The 19,406-nt window shown below is 36.4% G+C and overlaps 1 non-coding gene across 1 annotated transcript; it reads left to right on the top strand.

Moving 5' to 3' along the window:
* Positions 1–17,552: 17,552 nt before the first annotated feature.
* LOC111763586 (small nucleolar RNA SNORA24) lies at positions 17,553–17,683 on the top strand. The gene has a single exon (XR_002796425.1). It is a non-coding gene; the product is annotated as a small nucleolar RNA SNORA24 (small nucleolar RNA).
* The last annotated feature ends 1,723 nt before the right edge of the window (positions 17,684–19,406 follow it).

Raw genomic sequence — 19,406 nt, 5'->3', positions numbered from 1 at the left:
TCAACAGGATGGGGTCAGGGGCTTCAGTAAAATAATCCATCAAATCACTAAATAAGTAAATAATAAAATAACAAAAGTTGGGGAAGGAGACTAGTACCCAGCCTTGCTACAATACATTATCTAAAAGTTCTAGTTTTTAACAAAAAAGAAAAAAAAATCAAAAGACATGCAAAGAAACAGGAAAGGATAACACAAACACTGGGGGAGGGGGGGGGAGGCAGGCAACAGAAACTGCCTGTGTTAGCAACCAGATGTCTGATTTAACAGTTATAGACTTCAAAGTAGCCATTATATGTCCAGGGAATGAAAAGAAACCATCATTAAAGAAGTTAATAAAGGTATTGTTACATGGTTACATCAAATAGAGAATAACAATGAGGAGGCAGGAATTATTTTAAAAGACCCAAAAGGAAATTCCAAAGTTGAAAGGTACAATAACTGAAATGAAAATTTCACTAGAGGGACTCAGAAGATTTGAACAAGCAGAAGAAAGAAATAGAAAATTTGAAGTTAAATTAATAGAGGTCATACAATCTGAACAAGAGAGAGAAAAAAGACCAGAAAAAAAATGAACAGAACCTCAGGGAGATAGGGGGACAAATAATCACACCAACATATTCATAGTGAAAGTATTAGGACAGAACAAGGAGAAAGAAGCATAAAAAAATATTTGAATAGATAATGAGTGAGACTACAAAAATTTATTAAAAATCTACATGTGCAATAAGCTCATGGAGATCCAAATAGGATAAATGAAAACACTTCTGCAAATAGACATACGAGAGGTAAAACAGTGAAAACCAAAGACAAGAAGAAAATCTTGAAAGTAACTCAAGAAGAACAATGTCTTACATGGGCACCCAATAAGATTGACAACTGAATTCTCATCAGAAATAATGGAGGCCAGAAGAGAGCGAGACAGCATATTCAAACTGTACAAGAGGGAAGCAGACTTGGCCCAGGGGATAGGGCATCCGTCTACCACATGGGAGGTGCACAGTTCAAACCCAGGGCCTCCTTGACCCATGTGAAGCTGGCGCATGTGCAGTGCTGATGCACGCAAGGAATGCCCTGCCACATAAGGGTTTCCCCTGCATAGGGGAGCCCCAAGCGCAAGGAGTGCACCCTGTAGGGAGAGCCACCCAGCGCGAAAGAAAGTGCAGCCTGACAGAAGTGGCGCCGCACACATGGAGAGCTGACACAGCAAGATGACGCAACAAAAAGAGACACAGATTCCCATGCTGCTGACAACAGCAGAAGTGGACAAAAAAGAACATGCAGCAAATGGACACAGAGAACAGACTACTGGGGCAGGGGGAGAGAAATAAATAAAATAAATCTTTAAAAAAAAAACTGTTCAAGAGAAAACTGTTGACTGAGAAGCTTATATCCAGAAAACCATCTTCCAAAATGAAAGAAAAATAGATACTTTCCAGGGTAAAGAAAAACTGAATTTATGCTTGTAGACCTGCCTTACAGGAAATACTAAAGAAAATTCTTCTTGCTGAGAGCAAATGATAACACAGATAGTAATACAGCCCCCTAACAAAACAAACAAAAAAGACAGAGCACCACTAAAAATAATTATGCTATTATAAAAGAAATTATAAATGCATATTTCTTTTCCTTCCTCGTTTTAACTGGTTTAAAAATCTTATGTAAACTATACATATATATTTATTTATAGTGTATTATACCTATAATATATAGAAAATTGATAAATTTGCACAAAGGAGATGGTAGGAGAAAAACTGTAATAGGCTAAAGAAGTTATTCCAGATGGTAATTCAAATCCTCAGTAATGAATTAAAAGAACCAGGAATGATAAATGAGAAGGTTAATATAAGCAAAAGCTATAAATATTAACTTGTTCAGCATTCTGCGTTTAACATCTCTGAAAGATGAAATTATATAAAATAATTATAACAATGTATTGTTGAATTTTATAGATCTATTATGTATAATATCACAAAAAGGGGGAAAGAAAATAGAGCTAAAAAGCAGTACCATTTCTAAATCTCACTGGAATTAAATTGGTATAAATTTAAAGCTGTTTCTGATAAGTTAAAATGTCTATGGTAAGCCCTACAACAACCTCTAAGAAATACATATAGTGAAAAAAATCACTGAAGAAATCAAAATGCTACCTTGGAAAATATTTACTTAATACAAAATAAAGCAATAAAGGAAGAATAGAAGAAGGAAAAAATGTATGCCATAAAGAAAAAAAGTTAAATGGTAGATATAAATCCAACTAATCCAATAATAACAGTAAATATGAATGGATTAGAGAATCCAATCAGGAGTCAGTAATTATCACACTGGATTCGAAAATAAGATCCAGGGAAACGGACTTTGGCCCAGTGGTTAGGGCATCTGTCTACCACATGGGAGGCCCACGGTTCAAGCCCCGGGCCTCCTTGACCCGTGTGGAGCTGGCCCATGCACAGTGCTGATGCGCGCAAGGAGTGCCCTGCCACACAGGGGTGTCCCCCGCGTAGGGGAGCCCCACACACAAGGAGTGCACCCATAAGGAGAGCCGCCCAGCACGAAGGAGGGAGCAGCCTGCCCAGGAATGGCGCGCCCACACTTCCCATGCCGCTGACGACAACAGAAGCGGACAAAGAAACAAGACGCAGCAAAAAGACACAGAAAACAGACAACTGGGGGAGGGGAGGGGAATTAAATAAATAAAAATAAATCTAAAAAAAAAAGAAAAGAAAAAAAAAGAAAATAAGATCCAATATTTGCTGTCTATGCCTGTGGAAGATTGAATGATATATCTAGGTTGCCACTGCGAAATTACCAGAAATGTGGTGGCTTTTATAACTGGGATTTATTATGGTAAAACCTTACGTTCTGAGGCTGTGAAAATGTCCAAATCAAGGCATCATCAGAGATGCTTTCTCACCAAAAGTCAGCTGCTGGTTGGATCCTCAGTTCCTGCCATGTGGCAAAGCAAAATTGCAGCTTCTCACTTTGGGCTGTTCCACTACTTCCAGCCTCTGGTCTCTCTCTCTGCCTCCAAGGTTTCTCTTCGCCTCTCTCTCAGGCCCTTGGGGTTTCTCTGTCTTCTTGCAGTCCTCTCTCTCACGTGGCAGGATGAATATCCACAGGGAAAACACAGGGCTGGTTTTCCCTGTGTCTATCTGCCTTCAGTTCTCAGTTTACTTAAGACTCTAGAAGACAGGAGAGACCTAACCTGGGTCACACCTCACTGACATATTCCAATCCAGGGCCCTAAGGCAATTAATCAAAAGTCGATCTAATCAAAGTTCCCTTAACTGAATCTAATGCAATCAATGGGTCGAAAACCCACATGAATGGATTCATTTTAAGGACATTATCTTTTCTGGGATTCACAAAAAACTTCAAACTGTCACATACAGCAATTTAGACACATTCTTAATCTTAATCTGCATTCCTGGGGGTGTGAACCCATTGTAAGCAGGATCTCTTTAAGATATTTTTTTTAACGGAGATGTGGTCCAATTGACTGAGGTCCTAACCCATTACTGGAGACCTTATAAAGAGAAGGAACCAGAAGCCAATAGCCAGAAAATATGACAGGGAGGAGCCAGTAGCAGCGGTCAGAGGAAACAGGAAGAACAGATGAAAGGTGAGGACCTCACCACATATCAGGAAGCATAGAGATACAAAGTTTCAGATTCCCAAGGATTGGAGGCTGCCACATGAGAATGCCACAGACTCCAAGGAGGAAGCATAACCCTGGTGATGCCTTGATTTTGACTTCTATGCTCCAAAACCATGAGACAATTAATGCTTGCTGTTTAAGCCAGTCACCATGTGCTATCTGTCATAGCCACCTGGTAATCTAACAACATGAGACACACTTTAAACTGAAAGGTACGAATAGATCAAAAGTTAAAAAAAGGAAACCAAAAGCATATACCATGCAAATAGCAAGCACAAGGATGCTGGAAAGCCAATGCTAGCATAAGAAAAAATAAACACTAAAACAGAAAATGTTACTAGAAATAAAGAGGAACATTTTGTAATGATAAAAGGGTAAATCCATCATGAATAAAAAACAATTATAAACAAATATACAACTTACAACAGGACACTAAAGTGCATGAAAAGAAAACTGACAGAAATGAAGTGAGAAATAGGCAAATCAACATTAATTGTAGGAGGTTTCAAAGACACACTTTTTTAACAAATGAATTTCCTTTTGTTAATACATAGTAAGAAAGCATAGATCTATCCAAAGTGTATAGCCAATGGTATTCAGTATAATCACATTGTTCTGCATTCATCACTCCAATCATTCCTAGGGTATTTTCATTATTCCAGCAAAAATTAGAACAATACTAAAAGACAAAAACCAAACAAGCAAGCAAACAAAACTCATCACCCCTCAATCTCTCTATGCTTTCCCTGCCATACATAGCTGCTATTCTGTTTTTTTCTCTACAGTTTATTTATATTTACATTTTGTAAAAAGTCTTATATATACAATATCACCCATTGTTGCATTTTTCATGAGGTTTCACTGTGCTATACGGTCCCAAGTTACATTTTTTAGCTTTCCTTCTAGTAATATAACTGTTTAGGCTCTCTTTTCAATTACTGAATCACATACTTTTAATCATATATAGAACTAAAAAAAGATCAACAAGGGAGTAGAATACATGAACAAAACTATATACCAACTAATGGAGATCTATAGACCACTCCATCCAACAATACCAGAATATATTCTTCTCAAGTGCACATGGAACTTTATCCAAGATAGACCATAAGTTAAGGCCATAAGATAGCTTCAATATTTTTAAAGTCTACAAATAACATGAAGTATGTTATCTGAGCATAATGTTATGACACCAGAAATCAATAACAGAAAAAATTTGGGAAACTAAAAAATATTAAGCAACACACTCCTCAATAACCAATGAATCAAAGAACAATTCACAAGGAAAATTTAAAAAATTATTTTGGATGAATGAAAACTAAAACAGAACATACCAATATTTATGACACTCAGCTAAATCAGTACTCAAAGGATAATTTATCGTTGTAAGTGCCTATATTTAAAAAGAAGAAAGATGTCTAATCAATAAACTTCCACCTTAAGAAAATAGTAAAAGAAAACAAAACAAACTTTAAACAGAAAAAAGAAAATAATAAAGCTTAGAACAAAAAGAAATGCAATATGTAAGGGGAAAAAGAGAAAAAAATAGCAAAACCAAATTTGGTTCTTTGAAGAGATCAATAAAAGTGTCAAACTTTTAGCTACACTAACCAAGAAAAAAAGGAAGAAGATTCAAATCACCAAAACCATGAATAAATGAGGAGACATCATGACTCACCTTACAGAAATAAAAAGGATTTTAAAAGAATACTATGAATAACTATATACCAAGAAACTCAATTACCTAGATGAAACAGAATAACTCCTAGAAAGACACAAACTACAGAAACTGACTCAAGAAGATATAAAATTTTTAAATAGATCTATATGGTAGTTTGAAGCTGAATATAACCCAGGAAAACATGTTTTTAAATTTAATCCCTTCCCATGGGTGTGAACCCATTGTAAATAGGGACTTTGAAGAGATTACTTAGATCAAGGTGTGTGTGCCAGCCCAATCAGGATGGGCCTTAATCCCATTGCTGGCGTCCTTTATAGGCAGAATGAATTCAGACATGAGACAGAGAAAGTCACAGGAAGCAAGAAGCTGAAATGGAGCCCAGAAGAAAAGAAAGAAAGTAGGAGCTGCCACTATATGCCTTGCCCTGTGACAGAGGAACTAAGGATTACTGGTAGCCAGCCCAGAATGCCACATCAGGAAGAAAGCATTGCCTTGATATAACCTTGATTTGGACATTTTCTTTTAGCCTCAAAACTGTAAGATAATAAATTCCCATTGTTTTATGCCAACATATTTTATGGTATTTGCTTTAACAGCCTAGGAATATAAAGCATATTTTGGTACCAGAAGTGGGGTGCTGCTATAGCAAAAACCAAAAAGTAGAAATGGCTTTAGAATTGGGTAATCAGGGAAGCAGATGTGGCTCAATCAATTGGGCTTCTGCCTACCACGTGGGAGGTCCCTGGTTCGGTTCCTGGTACTTCCTGAAGAAGGCAAGCTGGCAGGCAGGCACAGCAAGCAGATGCAACAAGATGATGCAACAGAAGAAACAAAGAGGAAAGCAGATGTGGCTCAGCTGATAGAGAATCCGCCTACCATGTGGGAGGGTCCAAGATTCAATACCCAGGGCCTCTTGACCTGCGTGGTGAGCTGGCCCATGCACAGAGCTGCTGCATGCAAGGAGTGCCATGCCCCATGCACAAGGAGTACATCCTGCAAGGAGAGCCGCCCCATGCAGAAAAAAAACACAGCCCGCCCAGGAGTAGTGCTGCACACACACAGCTGATGCAGCAAGATGACGTAACAAAAAAGACGCAGTTTCTTGGTGCCACCAAGGGTGCAAGTGGACACAGAAGAACACAGTGAGTGGGCACAGAGAGCAGACAACAGGGAGGGGAGAGGATGGGGAGAGAAATAAGTAATATAAATCTTTTTAAAAAGAGAGAGACACAAAGAGGAAAGAAATGAGCGACACAACAAACCAAAGAGCTGAGGTGGCTCAGGCGATTGAGCACCTTTCTTCCACATGGGAGGTCCTAGGTTTGATTCCTGGTGCCTCCTAAAGTGAAGACAAGCAGACACAGAGAGCACATAGCAAATGGACACAGAGGGCAGACAGTGACTACAAAACAATGACGGGGCATGGGATAAATTTTAAAAATAAATAAATAAAAATGAATTGGGTAATCAGTACAGGCTGAAAGACTTGTGAGGTACATGACAAAAAAACCCTCGATTGCTTTGAAGAGAGACTGTTGGTCGAAATATGGATGCTAAAGGTACTTCCAATGAAGACAGAAATGATGAATGTGTTCCTGGAAACTGGAGGAAAGTTAATCCTTATTTTAGAGTGGCAGAGAACTTGGCAAAATTGAGTTCTGATGTTGGGAAAAAGGCAGAATTTGATAGTAATTAACTTCAATATTTAGCTGAGGAGATTTCCAAGCTGAGTATGTAAAGTGAAGCCTGGTTTCTCCTTGCAGCTAATAGTAAAATGTGATAGGAAAGGGATAAACTGAGAACTGAACTCCTGCACACAAAGAACTCCTGGGCAGAAATTGATGGTTTGGGAAAGTCTGAGCATCTGGAAAGCAAGTCCCCAGAGGATAGTGTTCAAGCCCCCAGAGGGTAGTGTTCCATGTGAGGGTTTAACTGAACATGGATCTGGTCACCATTTCACTGCAGGTCAGGACTGGAGGTGCAGTTATCCAGGAAGCATCTGTGAAGAGTTGTTTTCTCTGATTGTTTGTGCCTCTGTGTATTACATGCAAGACCAACAAGTTTTTTGCATAATCTGTATGAATGCAATCACTGCCAGCCTGGACTAAAAGGGACAGAGAAGGAAAAATTGAAGGAAAAATCACTTCAAGGGCAGAACCCTGGAAGGTGAGGTGTTGACCAAAGACATCTTTTTGGGTCCAGAGAAAAGGCCCACCCATGTGTGTGGAAAGGGTGAGTCTGCCCCAGCATTTGGAGAGGGCAGGCCTTCCACCCCATTGTTCAGGAAGAGTGCTACTACTCTAGTGCTCCGAGAGGGTGATGCCTAAACCCCAGGGATTGCAGAGGGTTGGGCCAACATGCTAATGCTCTGAGAAGGTGAAACCCATGCCCCAGAACTTGCGGAGATCTTGGCTGCTCTCTCAATGCTTGGAGAGGGTGGACGCTTCACTCCAGTGTTCAAGGAGAGTATGGCTGCAGGGCAATTACTTGGCATGGGTGGGGCTGCCCCTTCATCAGGACTGGAGATCAAAACATCATTGCACAGATGACTCTCAGACCTTGAATTCTAAGGGAGTATGCCCTGCAAGTTTTCAGAAATGTTTACAACCCATGACCCCTGTTTTCCTTCCAATTTCTCCATACTGGAATAAGAATATTTATCCCATGCCTGTACCTCTAATATATATTGGAATCAGATAACTAGTACTCTAGTGTTCACAAGTCCACAGACAGAAGAGAATTGTGCCCTATGGCAAACCACACCCGTAACTAATTTTCATGAAACTTTGTACTAAGCATTGTTTCTGAAATGACTTAAGGCATTGGGGATATTGTGATGGAATGAATGTATTTGCATGTAGAAAGCATACATCTTTTTGGGGTCCAAAGGGTGGCGTGTTTGAAGTGGTACCACAGAAAAACATGTTCTTAAATTTAATCCATGCCTGTGGGTGTGAACCCATTTTAAGTTGAGTCTTTTGATGAGGTTACTTCAATCAAAGTGTATGTAGCCCAGTTCAATTAGGATGGGTCTTAATCCTATTATTGGAGTCCTTTATAAGCAGGGTGAACTCAGACATGAGCTAGAGAAAGCCACAGGAAATAAGTAACTGAAATGGAACCCGTAAGAATAGGAGGAGGCCAGGAGATGCTGCCAAGTGCCTTGCCACGTGACAGAGGAACTAGGGATCCCCAGCAGCTAGCTCCAGAGCACCATGGTCTTTGGGAAGAAAGTATCATCTTGATGTGGCCTTGGTTTGAACATCTTTTAGCCTCGAAACTGTAAGCTAATAAATTCCCATTGTTTTATGCCAACTCATTTTATGGTATTTGCTTGGGCAGCCTAGGAAATTAAAACAACATAAGACAGAATAAATGATAACTGGACAGCAACATGCAAAAGAATGAAATTGGACCCTTACCTCACACCATATATAAAAATTAACTCAAAATTGATCAAAGTTCTAACTGTATGAACTAAAACTATAAAACTTTCAGAGGAAAACATAGTGACAAATCTTCATGACCTCGAGTTTGACAATAGATTATTGGATATGAGCCCAAAATCATGAGCAACAAAAGAAAAAATATATAAATTGTTCTTCATAAAAAGCTTTTCATACTTTATAATACACTATCAAGAAAATGAAAAAATAATACATAGAATAGGAAAAATATTTGCAAATCATATATCTGATTAGGGACTTTTACCCAGATTATATAAAGAACACTTGCAATTTGTTAATAAAAATAAAAATAACCAAATAAAAATAGGCAAAGGATGTGAAAAGATATTTCTGAAATCAAGATACCCAAATGACCAATAAGCACATGAAAAAAATGCTCAACATCATCAATCATTAGGGAATTGCAAATCAAAATCACAATGAGATACCATTTCACAACCACTAGGATGGCTAAAATAAGACAGACAATAAGTGTTAACAAGGATATGGAGAAATAGGAACCCTTGTACATTACTAGTAGGAACATAAAATGGTACTCATGCTTTGGAAAACAGTCTGAAAATTCCTCAAAATGTTAAACATAGAGTTAGCATATGACCCATAAATTCCCCTTCTAGTTATATGCCCAAGAAAAAGGTCCGCTCCAAAACTTGTTACTGCTTATAGTAACATTATTCCTAGAAGCTAAAAAGGGGAAACCGCACAAATGTCCATCAACTGATGAATGGATGAACAAAGTGTGTTTGGCCATAAACAGGAATGAAGTAATGATACATATTGCAACATGGATGCACCTTGAAACCATTATGCTAAGTGAAACAAGCCAGTCACCAAAGACTACAGATTGCATGATTCTATTTATATAAAAACATCCAGAATAGGCAAAATCATAGAAATAGAATACACAGCAATGGCTTCTGGAGGCAAGTGAGAAATTGGGTATAGATGCTAGTGAGGATGGGGTTCTTTTTGGGTTCATGAAAATGTTCTAAAATTATATACAGATAATAGTTGCATAACTATGTTAATATGCTAAAATCACTGACTGTATACTTCAAAAGGGTGGATTTTGTGGTATATGAATTTTATCACAATGAAGCTGCTTTAAAAGAAAAAAAAAGTGACCTAGAGGAGAAGGAGGTAGGTTGAAGTAGACAGGAAAGAGGCAAGACTTCTCTAAACATACCCTATAAATATGTTACAGAACTAAAACAACCAAATTTTTTTAATTCTTAAAAATTAAAATAGGGAAGCAAATGTGGCTGAAGCAATTCAGCTCCCACTTACCATATGGCAGGTCCTGGATTCGGTTGCCAGTGCCTCCTAGAGAAGATGAGCAAGACAGCAAGCTGGCATGATGGGCCAGTGACATGAGCTGATGCAACAAGATGATGCAACAAGGAGAAACAAAGAGGAAAGACAATGAGAGACGTAAAACAAAGCAGGGAGCTGAGATGGCTCATATGATTGAGTGCCTCTCTCCCACATGGGAAGTCCCAGGTTCAGTTCCCAGTGCCTCCTAAAGAGAACATACGTAGACATAGAGAGCACACAGTGAAAGGACACAGAGAGCAGACAGTGAGCACAAATAACAAGGGGGGGTAAATAAATAAAATAAATATATTTTTTAGTTAAGTAAAATGAAACTAATGAAACTTAGTGTTTACCAAGTTTGTGGCATAACCCCACAGAGTAAAATGCTTTCAAGTGACTCTGAAATATTTTTAAATGAGACATATAAAAAGGAAAAAAGTAAAACTGCAAAAAAATCATAAACTATTTTTAATAATCATATTGGTAATAAAGATTTGTGGTATTATTACTTTGAACACTCTTAGTAAACAGATTACTTCTCTAAATTCTATATTCCACCATAAGGGACCAAGGTTCATGGGAAAATGACTGATCCCAATCTGTGACAGGAAATTTACAAGATGAGGCTGGAAACTCATAAAGCAAGAAGGTTTGAAGATTACTGGGGTCATTTTTGTAAGTCTATTACCCTACACATGAAGTGGCATAAAATTATTTGAAGGTAGAATATGAAAAAATTACTAAAAATATCAGAAAAGAGGTATAATTAATTAGAAAAATGCAGATAAAATAATCACAAAAATATTAAATTCATCCAAAATTAGCCAGAAAAAGCAGGGAAAAGAAACAAAAAATAGATGGAATAAATAGAAAAGAACCCAACAAGATGGAATATTTAAATGTAGTCATATCAATAAGTACACAAAATATAAAATGGTATAAAAGCCCCAATTAAAGGCAGAGATTTTCAGATTGGATACAAAAACAAGACCTAAATATAGGCTGCTACAAGAAATCCATAGATAATTGGTTAAAAGCATAATGAAAAAAGTGATACACCATGCAAACAGTAATGAAAAGAAAATTAGAGTGGCTACATAAATATCAAAGTATATGTCAGATCAAGAAATATAATCAGTCATAAATAGTGTCATTTAGTAAAGATAAAGATATGAAATCCACTAAGGAGAAATAATGATCCTAAATACATCTGGATCTAAAAAAAAAATGCAAAACTTCAAAAAGTGAAAGAAAAACTGATAGAATTTGAAGCAGAAATAGAGAAACCCATAATCAGAGTAAAAATTCAACATTCTTCTCTCAGTAATTGATAGAATTATTACACAGAAAATCTGTGTGGATATAGAAGACCTGGACAATACCATCAAACAATTTGATCTAAATGGCATTTTTAAAGCACTTCAACAAAAGCAAAATACACATTTTTCAAGAGCATATGTACTACTCCCCAAATAGAATGTATTTTAGACCTTAAAACTATTTTAAGAAAATTTAAAAGAATTGAAATCACATAAAGTGTATGCTCTGACTATAAGAAATTCATTAGCAATCAATGACCAAAATAGCAGGGATATATTCAGACAGTTGGAAATAAAAGAACATGTTGGAAACTGAGGCACCATGGGCTCTCAAGGAGAGACTTTCTGTCTCCATGGCTAAGCTTGCAATCTAAGGAATGTGGTAATTAAGAGTTCCTGGCAAACAGGATGAAGCTGTGAAAGGCTGAAAGAAAAGATGAGCAGATAACATTTGCGTAGTAAATAGAACACTTAAACTTTGTACCTTGAGATAAGATTTTTTTAATTCCTTAGACTATGAGTAATGTTGATGGTTAACTGCATGTTGCTGCTTCTACCCATGTGGACTGGGGTATATAGAAAGCCCCTTGTGAACAATAAAATTGTCTGAGGAGTCATTACTCTGCAGACCCCCTGATCCCAGCTTTCTCATTCTTTCTCTTTGTTTCCTTCTCCCTTTTCTCTTTCTTTCATTCCCAATACCCTTCAGGTCCAAATCTCCAACATCTGGCACCCAATGTGGGGCCCGAAGAAGTTAGTGAGTCTTCCAAGTTAGTATCAGGAACCACAGAAAAGACCTCATCGAGGGTCGTGTGACGTCCAAAGCAGAGTGACTCGAGTCTTCTTTTAAGTAAGTAACATTTTCCACGAAGTCATCAGGGTAATGGGTAATCAAATGGGACATGTGGAAGCATATTTGCAAGTGTTAGGGAAAGTTAATGGGGTGCCTGTAAAAAGCTATGATTATTAGAATTGTTAGCTTTAATATACAAAAGCATTGTTGCTGGCTTCAGCCTCAGGGACATAATGTTTTAAATTTGAAAGAGTGGAGATGTGTAATGAAAGCTTTACAAAGAGCATATCAAAAAAGGGAATTTATTCCATTATCAGTATGGGCCTTATGCCACCAGATAGAAGCAGCTTTAGCCCATAAGTAAATTTGAAATGAAAGAAAGTAAATTGGAACAAGAACAGGAGCTTGAGGTGCTCAGTATAGTCTTACAGAGTAGTAATCCAAAAATGTGTGTTAACAGTCTGTCTAAACTGCTAAATAAGAACTTAACTATATTTATCCTGCTCAAGTTATCTTAACTGATTGCTGATAACTAATAAAAATGTTTCCAAGCACAAGCTTGCATGTTACAGGCAACATGGATTCCAGAAGAAATCTTAAAAAGTACAATCTAAGATGTGATATAATGGAGAACTTAAAAGCAGCTATACCAAGAAAGTAAGAATTATGAGACAATTGTAAACTGTATGTTTCTGTTAATGTGTTGTAATTGTTTTGTATTTGTATGTCTGTTCAGTGTCAGTGTATATTTTGATACCTCCAGATGGTAATATAAATTAATAAGTAAAAATTTTTTAAAAAAGAGCTCTATTCAAATGGCCAAAAATTAAATAAGTGCTATATTAATACATAAGTTTAAATGTTAATAAGATCTCTACAATGATAAAAATTGTAAGTCTTAATTAACAGAATTACCACAAGTCTTTTCATAAAAAGTTGTTCTTGCCTAGATTGAAATGAATGAAATGAAATGAAATGAAGTTTTTCTTCACAGGATAGAATGTAGGATATAAAACTTAAATGAATATTAAAGAAGGTTAAAAGTTTGTGGGAATGCTGGCTGAAATTTTAAAAGTTTTTCTAAAAAGTGTGTTTTGTCCTAAAATAGAATGGCTAATTTTCATAAACTCTTGGAACCTAAATGCATGTGGCAAGTTGTAAAAAGTATTGTGGCAACTTTAAGTAAAGGAATGTGTTCTGTGAAGATGAAATTTGTCTTAAAATAATATAATTATAGTCTATATGGTTATAAATAATTATAAGAAGTTTAATGAAGCATTGTTCAAATTAAGATATTTAAATGGCTAATTCCAAAAAGTCATTATTAAATAAAACCTGAATTGATAATACTAATAACAAAAAGTAATTTTAAAACAGGAAAACTTGTTGGTGGCCAGTCTCCCCTGCCAACTTGCTTCTAGGGGACTGTTTCTAGTATTGCATGCTACTAAGTATTTAAAGTGAAGAAAAGTTAATTATTTATCAAGCTTGTTTAGTGTTGATGGCAATTACATGTTGTAAGAAGTTTGCCTGGTAATTTAGTATGTAGGATATATGGAACGTGTTTTTATTGTTAAGGAAACAGGAGATGATTTTATCCTAAGATAAAATGATTGATTATTGGGAAAGAGTAAAATGTGGGACAAAACCTGAATAAATACTGAAAGTGTAGAAGGTTTGTGGAAGGAAAATTTTTGTGATTAAAATTGAGTAAGATTTAATAAGTCTATATAAAGTTTTAAAGGGTTTAATATCAAGTAGTATACTAATGCAAAGATAAAAACTTTGTCCTTTTTCAAAGTCTCTCAAATAATTTGCTTTGGTAAAAGTTTATGAAAAGTTTCTATCCTGAATAATCAGTATACAAAGAAAGCCTGTTTTATCAAAATAGCTTCTTGTGCTTTAACCTCATCATTTCGTATGTTTGGGGAAGAAAGGATCTTATCTCTTTTAAAGGAAAATAATGTTTAAACCTGTTTTCTAAAGATCAAATCCTGAAAAGTAGCTTTTTATTCCAAACTAATTACAAGAGATTTGTTCTCTTATCTTGAAAGAAAATTTAAAGTAATAGTTGAGTAGTGTTATAAAATTAACAGGATTTTTAAACCCACTGTTCATTAAAGTTGTATGAGTAAAAGTTTCAAATGAGTACTATAAATTTACCAATATTTCAGCATAATATTAAATAAAAGTACAATATGGTTAATTATGGTTTTAATTATTATAAAAAGGTATGTGTCACAGAAACAACCTCTTACCATAAATTAAAATAACATTGTAGTATGCAGCAGTCACAAATATTGCTAGTTTTTTGTGAGAAATTGATGTCCAACTATGTCACTATCACTTTGTTTTAAAATATGTTAAGAGCAGAGGTGCCCAGAGATGTACTTACCAAATGCAATGGATGTGTCATGATGATGGGAATGAGTGTTGCTGGGGAGGGAGTGGTGGGTTGGGGGTGGTGGGGTTGAAGGGGTCCTCATATATTTTTTCTTAATGTAATATTATTACAAAATCAATAAAAATTAATTAATTAATTAATTAATTAAATTTTTTAAAAAAAGACTTCTAGTATTTCCTTAGGCAAGTCAAGCCAGCCTGCATTCTCCTACCTGTAGAAAAGTCAACAATGGACTTTTGCAGTGCTTCCCCAAGGCAGTGTGCATAGCCCAACCATCTGTCCTGGAATGGTGATAATAATCTACCTGCATAGAAAAAAATCCGGTGGCTGAAACTCTACTGATGACATTATGTTAACCAGTAATCCTTTTTTCAGAATGAAAAGAAACCTCAGAGACACTATGTTATCTCAAGAGCCTGAACTAAGCAAACAATTGGGACAGGCTGCAGGGTCCCTGCTGCTCTATCAAATTCTTCAGTGATGTTTAGTTTGTTAAAACAAAACTATAACCTGCTGTAATCAATAAAGTGCAATGTTTTCTCATGTTAATGTAGTTTTTAATATTGTTGGAATACTGAAAATCTTTCATCCCTCATTTAGCTCAAATATTAAAACCATTGTATGTATTAATTGGAAAAAGTCCTTCATGGAAGTAGGAAAACCTCCAGCAAGCTACTTTTAATAATAATAAAAGGAAGGTAAATTGTGGACATTAACATAGCCTATGAATTGGATGTAGCAAGCACCCATATTGGCTTTGGGTGGAGTTTGTGGCAAAAGCAAAATGCTAAACAAGTAACGCTTGGGTTTTAATTACAATTCTGAAAAGAGGTCAAAAGTACAATATAAAAAGGCAATTGTGTGCAGCATAGGAGGTCCTGCTAAAAGTGAAAGACTTAACTCAATAGTGTCTGGTCACCCGAAAGACTGCCATCCCTATCCAGGGGTAGATTGCAAATACTAAAAGCAAAACAAATAATGAACTATTGTAAATCACCCTCAAATTATGAAAAATCATCCAGGATACCTGACAGGTAGCTGTCATGTCCCTGCCCACTCCACTAACATCCCTTTGAGGATTGTTGACGCAGATGCCTTTGTGAAGATCCAGGGCCTTACCACTGAAACCTGAGAAAAGGCAGCGTGGCACCACCAGAAAGGTGAACATCAATGAGCCATGACCAGAAGAAGAAAATGCATCTGGATACCGGTGAGAATGATGTAGATTTGGCAGTCGTCTTCTGAAAGTCAATTATTGCTACATAAGAATTCTTGAAATGAACTAAATGCTTTATTGGACTGCTTATTATAAGCATTTCTGGACTGATTGGAATCATTACGGCTACTGCTACTGCTATGGTAGCTTTATGTGAAAGTACAGACTCAACAATACGTGCATGATTGGCATAAAAATGCTAGTGATTTGTGTCATAGCCAAGAGCACATTGATGAACAGTTAAATAATCGGGTTAATGATTTAGAATTGGCTGTGTTGTATATTGGAGATCAATTGTATAATTTTAAATGTAAGGGGATTGAAATATGATTGGAATGAAAACAACTTTTGTATTACTGCTCTTGACTATAATTCATCTGATAAAAAAAATTGAGAATCATTCATTTAGGCCATAAAAGTAATATCTCTCTGGAAATAATTGAATTACAAAGGGAAATATTAGAAATGTCTCATAATCAAATTGATGTAGCAAATTATAAGGATATTTTTTCAGATACGATTTCACATATTACAAAATTTAACCCAGTTAATTGGTGGAAATCACACCATTTCCTGTCAACTTTAGGAATAGGGTTAATCATATTTGTTCTGTTGCTCATGATTCTCGCCTGTGCTGGACAGTGCTTTCAAAGAAAATTGCAAAGTGTAACAGCCATGGAACATGTGAATAATCTGGTGCTAGCAAAAGTACTTCAATAATTTCCCCAAGTCAAAGAGCTTGACTGGTAGTCAATGACGGGTAAGACTCTCAAAGGAGGGCAACCTAAGACAGGCACGGTCACCTCAACATAAACAAAAAGGGGGAGATATTGGAAACTGAGGCACAGTGGCCTCTCAAGGAGAGATGTGCTGGCTCCATGGCTACGTTTGCAATCTAAGGAATGTGGTAATTAAGAGTTCCTGGCAAACAGGATGAAGCTGTGAAAGGCTGAAAGAAAAGATGAGCAGATAACATTTGTGTAGTAAATAGAACACTTAAACTTTGTACCTTGAGATAAGATTTTTTAAATTCCTTAGACTATGAGTAATGTTGATGGTTAACTGCATGTTGCTGCTTCTACCCATGTGGACTGGGGTATATAGAGAGCCCCTTGTGAACAATAAAGTTGTCTGAGGAGTCATCACCCTGCAGACCCCCTGATCCCAGCTTTCTCATTCTTTCTCTTTGTTTCCTTCTCCTTTTTCTCTGTCTTTCATTCCCGATACCCTTCGGGCCCAAATCTCCAACAGGACACACTTTGGTATAATTCATGGTTCACATGAGGAAGTCAGAGGAGAACTGGAGCAACATTTTAACTGAATGAAGATGAAAGTATAGCATATCAAAATTTGTAGGATGCAGCTAAAATTTATGGGGGAAAATTTACAGCATTAACTACTTATATTAGAAAAGAAGAACAATCTCAAATCTATAATGTAACCTTTCACCTTACTAGAAAAAAAGAAGAGCACATTGAACCCAAAGCAAGTGGGAAGAAGAAAATAATAGTGAGCATATATCAATAAAATTGAAAACAGTGAAACAATAGAGATGATCCATGAATACAAAAGCTTTGAAAAGGTCAATAAAATTAATAAATATCTATTAAAACTAACCAAGCAAAAAATGGAAAAAAAAAAAAATCCCAGCAATGAAAGAGGGAGCATCACTACAGATCCTACAGGTATTAAAAGAATAATAGTACCATGTATCCTTGGGACCTGTCAGCTATGGCATTCTCCCTTCTTAACCATGGAAGAACATATTCTTGTTTATTGGCAAAGCTGTCACCATTTAATTGGTATCAGATTCTGACTTGCACAAGTAACATTCTTCACTGTTAAAAACCTGGAGTGTGCTGAGTTATTTGGTAAGCTTTGCTAACTGTTTTTCAAATGCTACTATGAAGCTGGACTTATGCTACTGATGGATGCTAGACAACATAACACATCAAGAAATCCAAAGGGATAAAGGTGAAGTCTTGTTCAGCATTTTGCTGTGGATTGTCACAGCTGATTTTAAGTCTTGGATTGAGTCTAATGTTCTGGGAAGTATCAGGACTATATTTTTAATATAGGCCTAAATATTGATTGTTATGAAATAAAGCAGAGTATTTAAGCAGAAAAAAAAAAAGAATAAGAGAATTTTATGCCAATAAATTTGACTACAAATAAAATAGACAAATTCCTTGAAAAAATATATATGAAAGCTTACTCAAAATGAAAGAGAACTTGAATAGTCCTATGTCTATTAAATTGAATTCATAATTAAAAACAAATGGAATTTGTAGTTAAAAACCATCCATCAAAGAAAACCCCAGCTTCAGATGACTTCACTAGGGAAATCTACCAAACAGATAAGGAAAAATACCCATACTATGCAAACTCTTCCAGAAAATATGATTGGAGGGAGCACCAAACAAATCAGTTCATGAGGCAAGTATTACCCTAATATAAAGAACAGGAAAAACATTATACTAAAAGAAAACTATAGACCAATGTCCTTCATGAGCACAGACTAATAAATCTTCACCAAAACATTAGTAAATCAAATCCAGTATTACATAAATTTCAAGGGTCAAAAACAAAAGCAAAGGAAATTTAGAAATTCAAAAAGACTTACGAGACATATCAACCTAAAATTTTATGTTTTAACACCAACAAAAAAAAAATTAGAGAAAGTTAAACACTTATTCAACCTTTGTCAATAGTAAGAACTTGTCAGTTTCTTTAGTGTGATTATGATATTTTGATTAGGTTTGTTGAAGAGTCCTTTAGAGAAACATACTGAAATAGTTAGCTATATACACTAAAATAAATACAGATCAAATGAAATAATCTCTAGGATTTGCTTCAAAATAACCCATGGTATTGTGATAGTAGTGGTGAGGAATGGTAGAGGTTATAGATGAAACAAGACGAGGTATATGTCGATAATTGTTGAGGCTGATTCGTTATACTGTTATTGCTGCTTTTGTATGTATTCAAAATTCTCCATAATATAAGCTTCAATAAGCTTAACATACAAAGTTTAAAAACAGATGAAAAATACTTCCTACTTAATATATCCCTAGACTTTTATTCCATTTGAGGACAACCAGAGACACAGATAACCTATAGATCTCTCCCTTTACTTTGAAAGGAAGTCATTTTAAGGTGTAAGCTCGGGAAGTGGACTTGGCCCAGTGGTTAGGGCATCCGTCTACCACATGGGAGGTTCACGGTTCAAACCCCAGGCCTCCTTGGCCTGTGTGGAGCTGGCCCATGCGCAGTGCTGATGTGCGCAAGGAGTGCTGTGCCACACAGGGGTGTCCCCCACGTGGGGGAGCCCTGTGCGCAAGGAGTGCACCCCGTAAGGAGAACCGCCCAGCATGAAAGAAAGTGCAGCCTGCCCAGGAATGGCACCATCCACACAGAGAGCTGACAGAACAAGATGATGCAACAAAAAGACACACAGATTCCCGTGCTGCTGACAATAAGCAGAAGCGGACAAAGAAGAAGACGCAGCAAATAGACACAGAGAACAGACAACCAGGGCAGGGTGGAACAAGGGGAGA

The sequence above is a fragment of the Dasypus novemcinctus genome, chromosome 31 (assembly GCF_030445035.2).
Source record: "Dasypus novemcinctus isolate mDasNov1 chromosome 31, mDasNov1.1.hap2, whole genome shotgun sequence".
Lineage (NCBI taxonomy): Eukaryota > Metazoa > Chordata > Mammalia > Cingulata > Dasypodidae > Dasypus > Dasypus novemcinctus.
This window is presented reverse-complemented; position numbering and strand designations above follow the sequence as displayed.